Here is a 20,623-nt window from a genome sequence, read left to right on the forward strand (position 1 = left end):
CTATCTGCTCTTCAGACAACACCAGGTGACTCCTCACTGTAGTCACACTGGCTCCTGTGTCTCTCAGAGCCTCCACCCTCTGTCCATTGATGGTCACCCACTGCCTGTACTTCTTAGTGTTCTCAGGCACTAGGGATCTCTGGACCATCTCACTGTCCCCTAGTGAGACAAGGGTCATCTCAGCTGGCTCCCACCCACCTGGAACCAACTCCTCCCCAAGCGCTAGACTAGCCAAACTCTGGGACTGCGCACCAGTGGGTGCCGGTGTACTCTTGGGGCATTTGGGGTCTCCCCTCACATGACCCTACTGGTCACATGTATAACACTTACGTGGGAGAACCATGGCTTCTTTTCACTGGGGGGTTGGGAATCCTTACCCTGGGAAATAGGTTGGGGCCCTTTAGAGAACTCCCCCCTGTTTACCCTTACCCCCACTTTCTTCTGAGGGGGGCCCTGCCCACCCTTGGGGTGGTCTCCCCATACCTCTTCTGAACCCTAGTGCTCTCCCAGCGGTCCGCTTCCTGCGCAAGCTTCCTGCGGTCAGTCAGCTTACTGTCAATTAGGTGCTGGCGCCGCTCTGGAAACCATAAACTGTGCAAGTGCTCCCAAGCTATCAAATTGTAAAGCCCCCCATACGTTGTCACCTTACTGCCCTTCACCCAACCATCTAGTGACCTGCAGAATGTATCAACACATTCAAACCATGTTTGGGATTCCTTCTTCTTATAGGACCTAAACTTGTCCTTATACTGTTCTGGGGTAAGACCATACCTAGTGATCAGGGTGTCCTTCATGATTGGGTAAGTGAGCCCCTGGGGATTCCCTAAGGATGTCAGAGTATCCCTTCCCTCTACCTCGAAGTACTTCCACAGACCCGCCCCCCAATGAGCTTCAGAGACCAGATTCATATGGAGAGCAGACTCATACCCTTTAAACCACAACAGTATGTCATCCTCCCTCTTGCAATCCTTCACAAGGTCCTTAGGAATGTGCACCCTTCTCTCAGGCTGCACCGTGTGATTTCTGCCACCATCCCTACTAGACTGGCTCCTCTGAGCCCGCTCCCTCAAGCTGAGCTCATGAGCCAACAATAACTTTTTCTCCTCTATGGCCATCCTCCTTTTCTCCAACTCCAACTGGTGAGCCCTCTCTGCCTGTCTGTCCTGCAACTCTTCAGGAGTCAGACCCATAGATGAGACACTGCTACCTGCCCTGGAGATCCTTCCCCCGGACAGAACAGGCCCTCCCACAATACCATTGTGAATACTCTGAACCTCCTCCTCACCCTCATTCTCATCTTCTCTGTGCCCCTCAACTTCCTTGGCTGCCACCCAAGCCCTCAGTGCCTTTTGCAGCTCCTCCTTCCTGGTGGAGCTCTTAATGGGGCAGGCAAGATCCTTACAGAACTGTTTCAATTGGGCCACTGTGTAACTACCCAGTTTCCCTAAATCAAAAGCAGCTCCAGTTGATGCATCCCCAGATTGAGACATGATGGCGAGTTAAAAGTGCAAAGTTCCAAAGGCAGAAAAACGAGTTCTCAAATAGAGTTCAGAAGTAAAGTCAAGGATTACCACAAAAATGGAAGTAGGGAAAAATCCAAAAAGAGAGCAGAAGCAACAAAATCACAAGACAAGTAGTATGTGGTCACGTAGTGGTCTGCACTGAAAACAGTACTGTACACTTAATCACTGTATGTCAAGTACAAATACAAGTCCAAGCCCAACCGCTGATCACCAATGTTAGAAATTGAGTCTTTGGTTGGCAGTCAGGTTACCCCCTGTCCATGCAAGGACCCTCATTCTAGTCAGGGTAAAGAAGAATCACCCTCAGTTAACCACCGCTCACCCCCTTGGTAGCTTTGCACAAGCAGGCAGACTTAACTTCAGAGTCTAGGTGGAAAGTATTTGTACCAACACACACAGTAACTTGGTGCAAACACTACAAAATGACACAACACAGGTTTAGAAGAATAGGTAATATTTATCTAAACAAAACAAGACCAAAACGTCAAAAGTCTACCATACACAAGTCAAGCTATGAATTAAAAAGCAAAAAGTCTTAAATCCTTAGAAAACAGTGCTAACGCTTTTAACGTGAAAAAGTACCTGGGTTGCGTCAAAATAACACCGCCCGGGCGAATGTGCATTGGAAAGGGCTAGGGATGTGTCGATTTCTCACTCACAAGCGAGACCGTGCATCATTCTTCCTCCGGTCGGTGTGTGTCATTTTTCCTCTCTGCAGGAGAGCAATGCGTCAATCCGGACAAACACCTCGTGTCCGGGCAGAAAAACCGCGCTACGTGGGTTGCGACATTATCAGCCTCCGTGAGCGGGTGTTGCGTGTCATTTCTCCAGCTGCGTGTGTCAATCTTCCAGCTCCGATGCAGGTAGAGCGTAGATTTCAGCCGCAAAGCCGGCTGGGTGTAGTTTCTCAGCCGTGTCTCGGAAGGTGCGTCGAAAATTTCCCTGTACGGTTGCCTGTGCGTGGATTTTCAGTCTTGGTCTGCCAGCTTCACCTTTCAAGGCCCCAGAAACTGGATGGGGCACCACTTGGCAGGGCAGGAGTCTCAGCAAAGTCCAGGTGCTGCCAGGGGAAGTCTTTGATGGCCCTGGGACTTCAACAACACGAGGCAAGCTCAGGACAAGCCCTTGGAGATTTCTTCACAAGCAGGAATGCACAACAAAATCCAGTCTTTGTCCCCTTGCACTGGCAGAAGCAGCAACTGTAGGATAGCTCCACAAAGTACAGTCACAGGCAGAGCAGCTCTTCTTCCTCGGCTCTTCAGCTCTTCTCCAGGCTTAGGTTCCCCTTGATTTCCAGAAGTGATCTAATTTTTCAGGGGTTTAGGTACTCTTCTTATACCCATTTTGGCCTTTGAAGTAGGCCTACTTCAAAGGAAAGTCTCTCTTGTTTGTGAAATCCTCCCTAGCCCAGGCCAGGCCCCAGACACACACCAGGGGGTTGGAGACTGCATTGTGTGAGGGCAGGCATAGCCCTTTCAGGTGTAAGTGACCACTCTTCCTCTCCCTCCTAGCACAGATGGCTTATCAGGATATGCAGGCTACACCCCAGCTCCCTTTGTGTCACTGTCTAGAGAAAGGTGCACGCAGCCCAACTGTAAAATTGACCAAGACAGGGAATCCACAAACAGGCAGTCACAGAATGGTTTAAGAAAGAAAATGCCCACTTTCTAAAAGTGGCATTTTCAAACACACAATCTTAAAATCAACTTTACTAAAAGATGTATTTTTAAATTGTGAGTTCGGAGACCCCAAACTCCGCATGTCCATCTGCTCCCGAAGGGAATCTGCACTATAACATATTCAAAGGCAGTCCCTATGTTAACCTATGAGAGAGAGAGAGAGAGAGAGAGAGGCCTTGCAACAGTAAAAAACGAATTTGCCATTATTTCTCTGTCAGGACATATAAAACACATTAGTATGTTCCTACCTTAATCATACACTGCATCCTGACCATGGGGCTACCTAGGGCCTACCTTAGGGGTGTCTTACATGTAAGAAAAGGGAAGGTTTAGGACTGGCAAGTGGGTACACTCGCCAAGTCGAGTTGGCAGGTTTAAACTGCATCTACAGACACTGCAGTGGCAGGTCTGAGACATGTTTACAGGGCTACTAATGTGGGCGGCACAACCAGTGCTGCAGGCCCACTAGTAGCATTTGATTTACAAGCCATGGGCACGTCTAGTGCACTGTACTAGGGATTTACCAGTAAATCATATATGTCAATCATGGAAATCCAATTACACATACATTTTACATAGGAGCACTAGCACTTTATCACTGAATAGCAGTGGCAAAGTGCCCAGAGTAACAAAAATAGCAAAAACAGCGTCCAGCACACATCAACAACCTGGGGAACAGAGGCAAAAAGTTAGGGGAGACCACACCAAGGATGCCAGGTCTGACAATGCCAATTTTAGTATGTTGCAAGATGTAGCATGTGCGTTTTATTGCTTGTTAGCAGGGGTAAAGTATAGAGTTCTACAGCCAGGCAAGATATAGGGGTTAGTAAATCCAGGGTGACCATGCAGAAAATGCTGATGTTTTTACAATGTTGAATAACGTCTAATTGGATATGCATGGGTACTGAGTTATTTGCAGGTGGCTTTCTTATCTATATGTATAGCATATGTCAGAAATTACATTTTTAACCTCATTGCTGACCTTAGAAACCACATCATTGTTTCACATCATCAATGACATCTCTCACATCAGGAAACAGTTGCTTTATTCCACCTCTGTTTGCTGACTCTAACTCCAACATTAAAAAGAGTGCCTAATGTGCTGAAATCAGGCAATATTTCAGCACATTTCCTGACCTATTACATATATTATATATTACATATATATTATATTACATTTAAATCTATTTGATTGCTTCTGAACAAACAATGGCTGCAATATCAGTAATTAGCTTGAATTAGATCTTACCTGTCTATTGTGGGCGTGGATCACAGGTGGGATAGATCTTCCGTAAATTAAAGATTTTGGATTGTCAGAAATTAGTGCAAGACCTAGTGCCAGAGCAATGGAGGGTCCTCAATATACTTCTTCTGTTTTTAGCAATTGCCAGACGTACCTCTTTCTAAAATTTAATAAAGAGAAAGTAAGTCATCTGAAGCTACCTAAGCTGCATCATCATTAACGAATGTAGGAAAGTACCCTCTTTCTTGACATGGTTACCTCCATTTTCTGCCTGTTATCAATGTGTTTGATTTTGTTCACTGGGATCCTGCTAACCAGGACCCCAGTGATTATGTTCTCTCTCTTCTAACTTGTTTTTTTCACCACCACATTTGGCACAATGGTGCCCCCATGTAAGTCCCTAGTATATGGTACCTAGGTACCCAGGGCATTGGGGTACCAGGTGATCCTCATGGGCTGCAGCATTTATTATGCCACCCATGGGGAGCCCATACAAACCTTTCTGCAGGCCTGCCATTGCAGTCTGCGTGAAAGTGTGCATGCACCCTTTTCACTACAGGTCACTGTAAGTCACCCCCATGGCAGGCCCCTTAGACCAGAGGGCAGGGTGCAAGTACCTGTGTCTGAGGCACCCCTGCACTAGCAGAGGTGCCCTCATGAACTCCAGCTCCATTTCCCTGGATTTTGTGAGTGCGGAGACGATGCCATTTTATGCGTGTACTGGACATAGGTCACTACCTATGTCCAGCTACATAATGGTAACTCCGAACCTAGGCATGTTTGGTATCAAACATGTCAGAATCATACCCCAATACTGTTGCCAGTATTGGAAGTATGATTCTGTGCACTCTGGGGGCCCCTTAGAGCCCCCCAGCATTTCTTCTACTAGCCTTCTGAGGTTTTCCGGGCAGTCCAAGCTGCTGCCACCCCTAAGACAGGTTTCTGCCCTGCTGCTGCTTGAACAGCTCAAGCCCAGGAAGGTGGAACAACGGCTTTCCTTTGGGAGAGGAGGGTAACACCCTCTCTCTTTGGAAATAGGTGTTACATAGCTTGGGAGGGGTAGCCTCCCCAAGCCACTGGTATGCTTTGAAGGGCACATTTGGTGCCCTCCATGCATAAACCAGTCTACCGGTTCAGGGACCCCACTCCCTGCTCTGGCACGAAACTGGACAATGGAAAGGGGAGTGACCACTCCACTGTCCATCACTACCCCAGGGGTGGTACTCAAAGCTCCTCCAGAGGGTACCTGGGTTCTTCCATCTTGAATCCAAGATTGTCAGGGACCTCTGGGAGCATGTGAGTGGCCAGGTCAGGTAGGTGATATCAGAGCCCCCTGCTGATAGGTGCTCCCCTGGCTACGTGACCAATCCCCTTTTCAGGACTATTTATGGTCTTCCTCTCGGGTGAGTCCTCAGATTCGGCTTCCAAGATTCCAGCAGGACTCCTCTGCAACCTCTGCTTCGACTACTAGCCACGGGAACTGTGACTGCACCCTCCAGGAACTGACAATCTGCATTCACAACGAAGACTCTGCTTGTGACATTGTTTCCTAGGCTTTTTCCAGCTTCTACAACATTTCCACAGCTGTGCATTCTCTGAGGGCGGCAAGTCTTTCGTCTACATGAGAAGGAGGAAGGAATCTCCTTTGGAGTAAAGGAGAATCTCCCCTGCATCTGCATGCAACACATGCAATGGCTGTGTTGATCTCCTCTCATCCTGAGTTGCATGGATACTGCATCACGAGTGGTGGTCTGAAGTAGTCCCCTTGGTCTTTTCTGCCAGCTGTCCAACTTTAGTGGAGGTAAGCTTTTACCTTCCTACGCAGGACAGTACCCCTGTGCACTGCGACTCTTGCAGCTACCAAGGCTTGTTGACATCTCCTCCAAGGGATCTTCAGGGTACATGTAGTTTCAGCCCGCAGTGCCCTTTCCTGCGACGCACAGTCCTCTGTGTGGTTCTCCTGTGATGTTGGACCCTTCTCCAGTAGTGCTGCGTGGGGTCTTCTGTGACTTCTGTGTCCCCATCCTGTGTAACTCGTGTGGGTGCTGCCTCTGCTCCTGTGGGCTCTCTCTGTCGCTGAGGGTCCCCTCTGACTCCCCCTCCTGGGTTGAGTCCTCCTGGGCCTTGCTGGTCCTTGGCAGCTCCATTTTCTGCCAGCCACGACATTTGCCTTTGCCAAGGCTTGTTGGTGGAATTCTTGCGCCAGAACCCAACTGCAATTCTTCTTCAGGGTGGAACGTCACCTGCATCCTTCAGGAACTCTTCATCAACTCCAGGGCTGCAGTGCTGACCTCCTTCACATCGTTAACCAACTCCTGCAATCCTAGACTGGTGGGTAGTGGCTCTTGCCTCCACTAGACTCCCCTGTGATTTGTGGACTTGGTCCCCTTCTTCCACAGGTCGTCGTCTTCAGGAATTTACTGTTGGTTTCTTGCAGTCTTGTCTAGACGTTGCATTTTCTTCTTTTTCTTCTTTTGGGTGGTTGGGGAAAATCCAGCATCTTTCTCCTTTCTTTTTGGTCGCTAGGGGGCACTCTAGTACTTACCTTTGGGGTTTCCTAGTACCCCCAGCTCCCCGCTACACATTCCACTTACCTAGGTGGGGGTCCTGTGTTCGCATTCCACTTTTTAGTATATGGTTTGGGCTCCCCCTAGGGTCACTATTGTCTAATTGCATTTGCACTGTTTTCTATCATTTTCTGATTGCCATTGTATATATCTAGTGTATTTACTTACCTCCTATTGGAGAAGTGCCATTTTAGTATTTTTGGTATTGTGTCACTAAATAAAGTACCTTTATTTTTGTAACACTGAGTATTTTCTTTCATGTGTGACTACAGTGGTATTGCATGAGACCCTGGTCTCCTATATAAGCCTTGGCTGCTCATCCACAGCTACCTCTAGAGAGCCTGGCTTCTAGGCACTGTCTACATTACACTAATAGGGGATACCTGAACCTGGTATAAGGTGTAAGTACCTTAGGTACCCACCACACACCAGGCGGGCTTCCTACAATGGAAATTACAGAAATGCTTAAAGTTCGAGAAGGCCTCCGGCCTTGGTAAGCACCTGATCTGAGAAATTACAGCCTCTCTTCATACTCCCTCTGTTCTTCTAGTGATGACCCTGAGTTGGACAGGAAGATCAATGTTTGCTTAGCATGATTAGTTGTCGTTAGGGAAGAGCCAGGACCTGTGGCCATTTGAACATTCGCTGGTTGTTGATTTTCCCATCTCACTTGGCAGTCTGCTCAGTCATTAGGGTGGACCAAAAAGGTCTCTTTGGAACAAAGTGTTAAAGGTTGGCCTGACTGAAAAGAGAACCTAAAAGAGCACGCATGGTGGGCAGTGTGCAAGGCCCTAAATTCTATGTGGCGATCGACGGGCAGCCAGTCCAACCCTCACAGTACTATTCTACTCCTGGTGTATGAATCCTTTATACTTCCGTTTCTGTAAGCAGTATTTCCGTATTCAAACCTTATTCCACAATTTCTGAGCTTGACCGTCCAGACGTATTTCTTAGTAATTACGATTAAAAGGCAAGTGTTCACTTGAACCAGTGGAAGGGTTTTTTCTCTCACTCGCGTGCATACATGCAACAGGACTGCAGCATAGACACCTTAGTGTGTAGGAAGTTAGGGTTCTGTGAGAGAGCATCGTCATGCCTAGCCTTGCCCAGACAACTCGCACGAAATATGTTTGCAAGATAATTTACCTACAGCTACCTCTCCTTAACTGTACGTGCAACGATTTCAAAGTTGGCAACGTTTTCACTGCGTAGTAATTTTTTGTAATTAATCTGTACTGGTAGGTGTATTTTCAGAACTTCTCCTCGCCTATAGAACTGGTGCAACAGTGCCTGAGTTACACGAACCTCCCCCCGTGCACAGAGGCATCCTCAAAACAAGTCCTCCCACAGGCCCCATCCCCATCCATGCCAATAGACCCGATTCAAGCGGAGACTCACGATTTTTTTTTTTTTGCCCAAAATTGCATTATTTTGCCTGTCTCCCGCCTGAAATTGCCTCGCCTTCACTAGAAGTCTATGGCAGAAATACATTCTCCCGATTATTATTATTTTTTAAAAAATATCCCACTTTCCTCTTCCAAAATGTTGGCATGTATGCCTCCACCTGCCCTCCACCACACCGGATAGTTCCTCAAGCATTCACGCGCACACACCATCCCAGTGGCAGCAGGAACCATGCAGGCCTCCCTGGAATACAAAGATCAGCTGCCGCGGAAGCAGCAGTGCGTGCTTCTCAGGCAGGTAGCGTTTTAACAGCAGCATTACAAGTTAATTCACACGGCCAGCAAACACCCGTGGAATTGCAGTTAAAGATTTGCGGTCTCCCAAATTTCTAAAATTAGCAGAAGCACAGACATCATGACCTACAAATTCACCCTTCTGCATAACGTTGTTTTGTTCAATTATTTGGCAACCAGCACCGTGTGCATCCCTGCCAGTACCCCCACGTTGCCTTCTTCCCTGTGTGCCTTTACCCCGTCAGCGCCAGGTTGCTGTACTGTTTGATATCTGCAACCCAATATTGCCCCTCCCCCCACATCCCCAGTGTTGCTTCCTCCTCATGCTTTGAAACACTGCCCCACCTGTGCGACCATGCTATTTTGTAGGCACCAGTTACTTTGCACTCCTACAAAATGACACTGTCCGCCACATAACATTTTTTTTAATTACTTTAGTCATGCGACACAGCATCTGGAATACTGAGTCACCTGGCTAAAACCATTGTCAACGCCAATAGGTCCCAAAGGCGAGATCTGTTGGCTTTGCCAGTGCCTTTTTTGCCATACCCACTCATCTAAGTCAGTCACATTAGTAGTATGGAGATAAAGCCCAACACCCCTGGTGCCCCACCACGTTTGTGTCAAGCACGAGTCCCGCAGTAGCAGGAAACTCGAGCTTCTACACGGTAGTATCGCGGGTATGACGCGCTTCAGCAGGGTGGCGCGCTTGCGGCAGGAACACACGCAACACACTCTGATGTTAACGGGATGAAAGACCAGGAGTTCGCCTCAACGCGTTTATTTACATCCTCCGGCTCCCCGCCCAGGGGAAATACTTTTCACCGCATCTGGATCAGTGGTCGCGACCACATCATTGGCATTAGACTAGACCGCAGGTGCTTTATTACATGCACCATGGCAGCCTGCAGTGCAAGACCTGAGTTCTGCTTCGTCACAGGTCACCCCTGTAGAGTCCAGCTGGACTCGTTCTAGTGTTTCTGCCAGCCACACTGCTGAGGGCTGGTCTTACATGTACACCCCACACCCACCCAACACAGGCGTCACCAGTCAGGTGACCCTGCCAATAAAAGGGGCCGGGCACACGTCCCCGAGGCCAGTTTGTAGTACTACCTTACTGTGTCTGCGTTCCGGAGCATGAGGGACTAGGGCCCCCATCCTACAATGGCGACGAGTGGGATCTGCAACCCCACGTGGTTGGAGACATGAACCTATGACACAGCAATCGGTGGAGAGAGGAGAAGGGAGTCGTCGCTGCCCCAGCCCCATCGGTGTGAAAGAAGGGGGAGTGCTGTCGATCACAGCGCTCTGCAAGACCCGCAGGAAGCCGCTCTCGGGAGCATGGACATGGATGAGCAAAACTGTTTGCTGGAGCGTGGAGGGGAGCGACAGGGCCGAAATTGTTCCGCGCATTGCTGCCCCTATAGATCCAGAACAGCATAATGAAATAGGCTTCATACATCTATACATGGTTCTGCTTGGGTCATCACTTCTGCCCGCGCACTTCCTTCACATGAAAGAGCTAGAGTGAGATTGCTCTGCTACTCTTGCTGAGAACATGTGGCAGCTGTTTCAAGATGGAAAACATCTACTAATGTGCACAAAAATGGAAGCACTCCATGGCGGAGCAAGGATATCTTAAGCTTCCTCTAACTTCCTATGCTGTGTCGCGTGTTCATGTAATACATGTGCTGTTATGTTGTCTCCGTAATGGCACAAAAGTGCCTCTGAGCTGAAATGTAACAAACGCAAGTCACACAGTGCCCATTATTGCACGTTGTGGGTATTAGTACTCATTTTGGGCACCAGCATTTATTTTTAATAATTAGACTTTGACTCAGAGCAAGAGCGAGAAACGGAATGAAGAAAGAAGAAGCAATAGGAGAAAGTGACAGGGAGAAAGCAGGGAGGACTAGGAACCTGAAATAGTGATACAAAGACAGACAGCGTAGGGAGATGAAAGAGACAGCTAGTGGAATCCAGAGCTCTCAGGTTTCCTACATTCATGCATGCTTGAGGAGCTCATCCAGTCCAGGTTTTTGTTTCACATTCTGAGACCAGCACAAAACCTGTCTAAAATTGCAAAGCAAAAATCTGGAATGGATGAATTACTCCTGCCTGCGTCTGGGAATATTGAGCACGTTGTGGAATCAACACTATGCAGACTTGGTGTTCAGCATCCCTGACATTTGTCAGCCTCATCCCATGTTTATGTATATATTCAAATTAAGCTAGTGCACCACAGTGTAAACAAATGATAGATTTTATGCTGTTTAGCTTTAGCTTTCGTTCCACTAAAAACTCAATTTCAGAAAACATTTATAGCCCAGATTTTCTTAAAATGCCCCTCTTGCCCCCAAAAAGAGGGAGAGGTGTTTCCAGAGAGTTGTAAAGCTCTTTTTGTATCAGAATCACCCGATCTTCAAGGAATAAAATATTGGTGTTTGATGACTGTTGTGGTGCAAAGTACTGCTGTGTATGCATGTACTTCATTCAACTGGCCCTGTGTCACCAGCTTTACTTAGTCCTTGCCCTTTGGTGGGTGCATGGACTTCTGAGGCTTGGACAGTCCTGAGAGGTGGGTTTAATTCTGATACAAACCTAGTACTATTCTCAGTAAGGAGTCCATCACAGCAGCTTCTATGTTTGTTTCACTAAGGCCTTGCCTGCATGGAGTGCAATACCCACTGTCTCAAACTATGCTTGACCTTTCAATTGCTTTTGTTTTTGGTCTACCAAACACTGAGGGTCTCGTGCTGCATCAATATTTCTGCACCTATTTCCCTATATTGTGGGAATCGACAATTGTGAGGTGCACGAATACCGTACTGTTAGGAGTTTTTCTTCTTGGAATGGGGACTATCCACATGCACTGTTGTTTCAAAGTCAAAGTTAATGGAAAGCATGGAAGCCCTACATTTCCAGCAACATTTGTAGTCCATGTTTGGCCAGTAACACAAACTACAGATCGAATCAGAAATTACAGGCCACGTTAAATGAGGCCTACATATCCAGATTTAATAACTACACCCCTTTCTTGGTTTAAGCTAGCAGCTAAGAATACATTTATCAGAAATTCGTCACTCAGCTAAATTAACTTAGTCTGCTGGGCATGCTACCAAATCAGGCTTTTCTCTTCCAATTGTCATGAACAAACAAGGACACACCACTTACCCCAAGCTACATGGTTCAATTTCCCTTTTCCAAGAATGAGCAGGAGTTTGTTGAAGAGGCAGTCGCACTACTTTCCCTCCCAAAAAATGCAGTTCAAAATAAACCAAAGGGCGTTCTTAGGGTTGCTGCTGAAATTGACTTGTTCAAATTAAGAAACAAGACTTGGAAATGATCCAAGGCAAAAGTTGAAACATGACATTCCTCCTCTAGGAGACCAGAATAAGTGCACAACGTGGTGAAGAGGGCTGCCAAGTTTGGCTGTTTTCAATGGCTCACACGCTGCTGAGCCAGAATTTAGCAAACCCCGGGGATGCATGTAGACTCCCTGATAAATTGCCTATTTTAAATTAATAAATCTATATTGTTGCTTTCCTATCCTACTCTACCTCCACCAGTTGAGCCAAAAGTGATGGACCATAGGACCATGGGTATCCCATAGTGCACAATTCTGAACAGGCAACAATTAAAGCATTCTGAAGGATATGTAACAAATGCTCACAGGGGCAGTTTGCTCATTAACTTATCGGGTGAGACATTGCATGACAGACCAAGGTGCGTGTAAGAGCAAAAGGATGCTTCGTTAGGACAGGTGAGCTATCAAAACCTAAGTACATAACATCAATGTCCAAATCCCCACCTCACTAATAGGAGATCTCTGCCTCACTGATAGAAAGTACAAACTATCTCCCTCCCACCCTTAACCCCCTCCTAACATAAACAAACCCAGAACAAAACATCCAAACCTTTCCCACCATCCCCGCGATCATTTCATTCACCGTGCACTCACCCACCCCAACAATCACTCGTGTACTCCCCTTGCCAAGTTCTGCCAGCCATACCCTAACTCTTCTGACCCAATTTGTGATCCTTATGCTTTCCTGACACCCAGGAAAAGATGCTGAATAAGCATTTTTCTGTTTCCCCGCCCCCAATCCACAACTGATCAAGAACGCTTACTCTTTTGGTAGGTGCTGTCTCTCCATTAACCTGACTCTTGTCATGAAGACAATGGCTGTCGCCCAAACAGTGTACAATGAAGCTTTCAATCATAACATCTGGATAAGGTCAGTTTCTGTGCCAAACTGTCTCTCAGTTCCAGTAAGTACAATTCATTCCCCATGAAAGACAGATGCGCACCCTATCCTGCCTATACAGCATGAAATCTTCATGTCTGATGTCAATGTAGTCTACCACCTAATATTTATACTCGTGCAAAATTGCCTTATATCTCTGTTTACTTTTCTTCTAGCTATTTGTACTGGAGTGTACTTCACAGCTCCCTGCCAACCGCTACATGGCACCGAGGCTGACTAAAGCAGGTGTTGTAGGACTCATACCATGGGAGTAAGACTGCTTGGTTTTGGGCAGTAGCGCCTCTGCATGTGGCTGACTGAGTCAGTCCTACATCGACTGGAAACTGTGGGCCTGATCTTCTCGGCTAGCTAGCAGCACCTTACCTAACCTAGAAAGTAAAGGTGATTTGTGGCAGCCTGATGCATGACACTCTGACTCCTCGGGGTAGTTGTGGTAAAATAGATCTTACCCAGTTCTCTCATTTGCATAAGTCTCATACTTGCAAAGGCAGTCAGAGAAATGCAGCACAAGTTTCAATGTATTTTATTGATGTAACTGCATTCTATGTACAAAAGCACGAGCTGCAAATATCAGGAAAATGAAACCTAATACGATTATGATTGTGACCATTAGAGTGAAATATATAAACAGTCTCAGCATCCTGGTATAATCATAAGTCTAAGAATTCCTACCTACACTTCTACCATCTAACATGAGAGCATAGCAGTGATAGCCCTTTCTGCCCGTACTAACCCATGGCAGGAACCTCCCTGCCCCCATACCTGAAACAAGGGGTCTGCCTGTCGGTCTGCTGGCAGTCTCCTCTGTTGGCTGGAGAGACAGGGCCAAGATCAGCAAAGCTGCGACGAAGTGGCGCAGTGTAAGATGGCTGGCTGGAATGCTCCCCCTAACCTATTCCGGCCTGTGGTGTTTTTATAACAAAACGTGTTGTATTCTGAGAACAGGCCTGATATGATAATATGTCTAGGTTTGGAGGTTTGGCTCCATAGTCTTGTGCGGACAATACTAAGTAAACTATCATGTACAGCCTTGAGCAGAGGCAAAGAAAGAAATATCATGCAAAGGAACTAACAACAATGCTTTCGCAGAAAAGCAGCTAATTAGAAAATAAAACATCCCCGCTAGAAGCAAGCCATGCTAAAATATAATAAAAGGAACAAATGAAATGGTCAGGATAAAAGGGCACAGGCCGCAGTCCTGGAGCAAAAATAAATGTACCAAAACTAGGCATTAAAATTAACCCCCAAGCACATGACCGCATTCGACCAATCATATCCAAATCTTTTTTTCATGTCCTTAAACAACCCCAAACCCGACGACTGCACCTAATCATTCTCCCCCAAATGAATCAGTAAAACATCCAGACATGTTTTCCCACCTGCTGAAGAAAATAGCCAGGGCAAAAGCAGACCCCGCTTCATTCCTCCCAATCCCCGCCATTCAGTCTTGACTTCAGATAATTGAAAACCCAAGTGTTTTCTAAATGGGCGAGCTTCAGCCTGTTTTGCTGCCCACTTGACAAAAGAATGCCCGATAGTCTACAGGGAGAAGAATGGCAAACCAGGACCCACTACTCAACCTGAAAGAACCCAAAAAAATAACATATTAGTGTAAAGAAAAAACCTTAACATTGCAATTCAATATCCCTAATATAATGTTTGCAATAATCTGAGGACCATCTACTCAACTTCATGACCTCTCTAAGTGAAAACCTAATCTATTTGCTTCTGATGCAGCACCTGTTTGAAAGGAATGTATACCAAAAAACCATTGGCTTTTTATCCATGCACAAAAAGCCTTTTCTCATTATAGCCAGTTGCTGTGCAGCCACCAGCCTTCTCCCATCCTCATGACCAAGGATGTGCCCAGAATTTCCCCCCACTTAAATGTATGAATTGTGACCAGTCGTCCACCGGACACACACTAGAACCTATTTTGTGCAGGAGAATCTTGGCCCCTTTTCCTATTTGATCAGTTTTAAATGTCTGCAAACTAATGCACAATTGGCCAAAACAAAGTCCAACAACTTTGGCCATCAAACCTCCCTCTACACCTCTTCCCAATAACTCAAATATTCAAAATGCACCAAAAATCATAACAGACGTAACTTAAGCAGATGTACTTCAAATTCTGACTGACGCAAATTAAGCAGTAGGGGCCAGATGTAGCAAAGGGTTGTACCCATTTTGTGTCTATGGGAAAATGTGTTCGTACATATGGCCCCAAGTGTACTAAACCAACCAAACGCCTCAGAGTCACTGACTCCCTCTTTTTCACCTTTTTCTTCTTCTCCTGCGCCCATCCTTATAGCAGACACCTACCTATTTCACCCTTTAAGAGTTCACAACCCCAGAAAATTTGCCAGAAAAATCCTTATCCTAGACAGTTTTCCTGGTATTATAGAAGCCGAAATACCTTTGTCAGTTCGGCCATGGTGAACCTCTTCTCGTCATATTTCCTACTACCCAGGTATTGAATAACCTGACCTCTTTGAGGACCCCACCATGGATAAATTCCACCCACATTTTTCTGTAAACTATTTTAGTACTTTGTGCCAAAGAATTTTCAATTAACTCCAGAATCCTCATCCTCCCAGCTCCCATGTCTTTGGTGGTACCACTGTTTTCTTCAGGTCTGCTTCAAGCATCAAACCAAGGAATCTCTGCCACTGTGAATGAGACAATGCGCCTGCAATGTTGTTCTTCACATCTAGCGCATGCTTTTCTCTAAAGCATATGTTGAACATTAGACACCCCAGCATGAAACTTTGCAGCAATTTCAGTAACCTTCTCTCTTTTGCTGTCTGACCATTCACTAGGTCTACCACTGATGAGTTATGAAACGGAAAGTTACTGTCTTGTTAGCCATTTCAGTTCCCCACAGGGCTATAGCCACCAGCAAAGGAAAAAAATTAAAGGAGTGCAATACTCCTGCCTTCATTCGGCCACCACTTCCATCAATGCTCTGCGCACTACCTGCCTTCCCAGAAAAGGCAGAACCTATCAGAACCTGCTGCATGTGAAAAAATCTCAATCTGCCAGTGGAAATCAACCTCTGCCAACCACATTGTTACTCCGTGGAAGCCCTTTAGGAACATCCTGCACACTTCCAGATATGCCCATATTGCTGCTTAAATTCTGATATTGTGATGTGACAACTTGGTCCCTGCCATGGAAAAGACAAGCCTCCTGCAAAAGGACCTACCAGTCCTCACAACCCTATAGGCAAAAATGAGATGACCAGCAACCTCTGCACTTTGCGGAGCTGCAAATGAGGTGCCTCAATAGCTACGTCCAACAACTTCAATAACTCCAGGATCTTATTCTCAGGCAAATGAGTGTCCATGTTGATAGTGTCAAGTTCAATACCCAGAAATAAAACGCTGCTTCAGCCTTCTGTCTTTCTATAGTGCCAGGGGAACCCTCGTGCTGTTTTCAACTCCTGAAAATTCCACAATGTTGAACAGCACTGCAAAGTACCACTAACTCCCACAAACAGGAAATCATCCAAATAATGAGTAATACCTTCATGTTTGCTCCATGCAGTAACACACCACTGCTAGGAAGTGTTAAAACATTCAAATAGCCTCCCAGAAACAGCACAACCCATCTTGGGCCGGCCTAAAACACATGCGCAGTGTGCACTATCCAGCTGAGTACTGTGTTGACGGGCTGGATAGAGCAGGCACAGGCTCCCAGTCTGCCTGGGAGTGCCCTGGCTGGGTGCTCCCAGCCAATCCTAACGCTGCATAAGCAGCGTCAGGATTGGCCACAGGGCAGGCTGGGAGCCTGTGCCTGCATCCTGAGAAGAAATTGTGGCAGTAGAGGAAAGTGTTTTTTTTTTTTAATGTATTTTATTTTATTATCCTCCACCCTCCCCCCCACCGCTTGCCACCCCACCACCTGTAGTCCCCACGAGTCGCGACTGGTAGTGGATCAACACTGCTGATACAGCTATGCCGTGATATGGTTTAATAAAAGCAGCACTCTGGTTAATCTCACTGAGTAGAAAGCAAGACAAGCACTTCAGGCAAGTGTGAACCGTCACTGACTCAGTATATTGAACTCCAGCAGCACCACCCCTAGTTTAAATTAATTTTGATATGCAAGGCACCGTTTAGATCAGAAGTGTCCAACATAGATCTAAGAGGACAGAGCCAGGCCAGGTTTTAATGAAAACCACAGTTCATATTTTGTGCCAGCGGTTGCCAGGGGCCACCACTAGCACGTATTTCATCGGAACAAAACTGTTTGCCACCTCGTGCACTGTCCTTGTCTGGTAGGATCTGGCATTGTTTTATTTTCACAAAGGAATATAGTATTAGAAAGAGGACAGGCAATGCAGTGATCTTTCATCATTCAGTTTACTGGTTCCACTGTGATATTTCCATGGATCACAACAGTGAAAACAAGCATTGGCAAAGCCAAACAGTCCAGGTTTATTGTGCTTCACACCACAACACTCAAAATGCAGACAGTGGGCATTCTCTTCCCCAAACACCAGACTGTAGAGCTGGCAGAGCATGGTGGCCTTCCATAGTGAGTTTTGGGGCTTCTCCTTCCCCAGTGATGCACCCTTTGACGAGTGGGGAGTAAGTTGCAAACCAGGTTAAGCATTGTATTAGCCTGAGCTGTGGGGGTCATTTTGTTTTTATTACATGTATGATGATGCGTGGTGAGGAATACCCCAGTGCAGCCCGGCTGTATTGTAATTGCAATTATATAGCACTTACTACCCCTGACGAGGCATGGAAATGCTTTATAACAGATAGCACCCTACTGTGTTGCCCAAAGTTAGTGGTTAAGCAAGTAGTTTTAAATTATTGTTGCAAATTTGTTGGTTATTGGGTTAGCCTTGTGGTCTAAGCAAACTGACGGATTTCCTCCATTTTCAAGTGGTGATGTATTAAGTTATTAGGAGTTAGATAGAATGGTTTAATGTAAGTGGGAAAGCAAACGGGTGAGGAAATAGGGTGGAAGAGGCTAGATATTGTGAGGTAGCAAGGAGAGGTTAAACAGAATGAGGCATAGTGATTAATAGGAGCAGGTTGGGTAGGTTAGGAAGGTTTGCATTTGCTGAAATTGTTACTCAGGAGTGTTTGATTTGTAAGGAGAGGTATGGTTCGTTTACTGATGTTTAATGGAGAGCAAGGCAGCAGGCATTTGAAATGATAGGGTAAACTCAGAGGCACTAAGGCATGCTGAGGATGATGCTTGTGGAGAGTATAATTCAAATCGAAAGGTAGGAAGGAAAATAATCACTAGCTATGAATCAGGTTATTTTCAAGCAGTATTTTTGGTGTGTTGAGGGGGTGCAATTTGAGGAATTGGAAAGAGTAGAAAGAAAGGCTGAAGATTGATTGCCTGTAGGTAGGTGCTATAAGTTCTGTTTGACTATTGATGGGGTGATACTGACTTTTCTTTAAATGTAGATATTAAACATTATTGACATTTTTTGATGTTGTACTTGTGGGGGTTACTCAGTTATGTGGCATGTCTGGATTGTGGTTTATTAGGTATTACCATTAAGATTTTGAGAAGTGAACTGTCAATGGGGTTTACATTTATCATACAGTTTTGAGTTTTTTATATCAAATTTAATAATGTTTTTCCATTAAACTGTGACCCATTAAAGCCATAGAAATAGACAGCAATCATCAAATAAGCTATTGGCTATCTCATCCATATCCGGTTGGGTGCAACAGACAAAACACAGTACAATAGAGTCCCTCTCCCCACAAGTTGGAAATACGCAAGAGGGATGTGGTTCTCCCTGATATTCGGGGTTGATTGGTAAGGGATTCTGCTGAGCAAACAGTTCCTTTATCTTAGAGGGCCTTTGACGGTATTTGTCTGTAGGGAGGAAAGGAGAATGTGATGATTCTTTATTGGATCACATTAGGAATAACCAGGTCTTAACCAACCTTCTCACCTATGTGATTCTTATCTTTGCAGGTAAGGAATTCCAAAGTTTAGTCGCTTGCACGGGTAGAGTATAACCACAAATGGTTTTCTGAGGTGAAATTATTAAGCTCAGTGCCAGTCTAGAAGGTAGGTTTCTGGGTTGGGAATATTTTGTTATTTTGTTGCTTTAATGAATGTTTGCCCTTTGCTATTAATGGCTCTGCAAGTAATGCACAGTAGTTTGAAATGGGATCTTTGTGTAATCAGGATCTAATGTATAGCCTCCAGGATTGGAGAAATGTGGGTTTGTCTATTTACTTTTAGAAGTACTCTTGCTTGCTGATTTTTGGATTCTGATAGTTGACAGTGAAGTTCTGTGGTATATTCTTTTTAATTAGTCCTTTAGCGTAGACAAGTTTTGAGAGAATATGTAATGTTGTTGCTTGTACCTTTTGAGTAAATCCAAAATGTGGAAAGCTGCATCCAGGTGTTTTTACTATGTGGAAAGTTGACTGGGACAGCCCTTCCACTTGGGTATTCATGTTAAATTTAGAGTCAAACAAAAGTCTGAGAGTTTTCAAATGTCTGATTATTTTTGGTGGGGTATTGGTGCATATTTTCAGAAGGATGTGGTCTATCCAATCACCGCAGGTCAGTATTTCAGTTTTTGAAACATTCAACTTGAGGTGAAGCCACTAAATCCATTGTACTATGTGATAGGTGTTAAGTTTTGATGAGCCTAGATTTTTAGGGTTTTTTAGTTTGAGAATTATCTGTGTTTTACCTGCATAACTGTAGCAAGCGAGTTTGCAAATGTTGAAAAGATTTAGTAGAGGTTTCATGTACATGTTAAAGAGTAGAGGTGAGATGATAGCTCTATGTGGGACTCCTGTTTTTCACGCAGTTAGGACTTGAAGTTAATCACATGTATCTTTCTGTTTCAACAACCTACCGGTACAACCTTCGATGTTAGATTTGAGGGCTGCATCACAGAGCCCTAACTTAGTATCTCACATGTTGAGGTGACTGCTAATGTCACCAAAACCTGTGAGAAAGGGGAGAATGCCAGTCTTAGGAGTATGCATATAACTCTTAAAGGCACCCACGAGTCGTAGCATTGCAAACTGCAAGTGGTGTCCCATGATTAGTAATGCAGCAGGGCATGTCTGACGCAGATTGGAAGTGAACGAGTAGGGCATACTGGTGCTGAAGAAGTAGCGATGGAACGGGAAGAGGTACAGATGATGAAGAATCACTTCTTCATGATAGCTTAATCTGAAGTCCCTTTCATACAACACTAATGTCGCGCTTGCACATATAAACTGTTCCACTGCTCATTGGAGCAACATCTGCACAGTTTCAATCTCCCAAATAAAATTGATAACCCAAGGAGTAGCTCTGTTGCTAAAGACTTAACGTTGTGGGATCAGTGTAACTTTGCATTTTCTTGTTTGGTCCTTTACATGTCGTTTCTAAGTCTCTGAAAAGGTCTAAAATTCTACATAGATGGGGCAGGGGCGGGATAGAAAATGAAAGTGGAAGGAAACCCTGAATTGTGAAGACACATTTGCAAAAAAAAAAGATAGGTGGTCACGTGGTAACGTATACTCATGTTAGTTGAATTGACTACAAAAAACCTCTTTTTTTTGCCATCTTCTTATGGAAATTGTGCTACAAAGTTCATCGTTTGTCTCCTTTATTGATTTTTTTTTTTAACTCCTTTGTAGTAAGTGAAGAGGTTG

The 20,623-nt window shown here is 45.4% G+C and overlaps 1 protein-coding gene across 1 annotated transcript in view; it reads left to right on the plus strand.

Annotated features, from left to right (window-relative positions):
- The window catches only part of LOC138249999 (carbohydrate sulfotransferase 7-like), an 84,040-nt gene that overhangs the window by 54,596 nt on the left and 8,821 nt on the right, over positions 1-20,623 (plus strand). The window lies entirely within an intron of this gene.

This window comes from Pleurodeles waltl, chromosome 8 (genome assembly GCF_031143425.1).
Source record: "Pleurodeles waltl isolate 20211129_DDA chromosome 8, aPleWal1.hap1.20221129, whole genome shotgun sequence".
NCBI classification, from domain to species: domain Eukaryota; kingdom Metazoa; phylum Chordata; class Amphibia; order Caudata; family Salamandridae; genus Pleurodeles; species Pleurodeles waltl.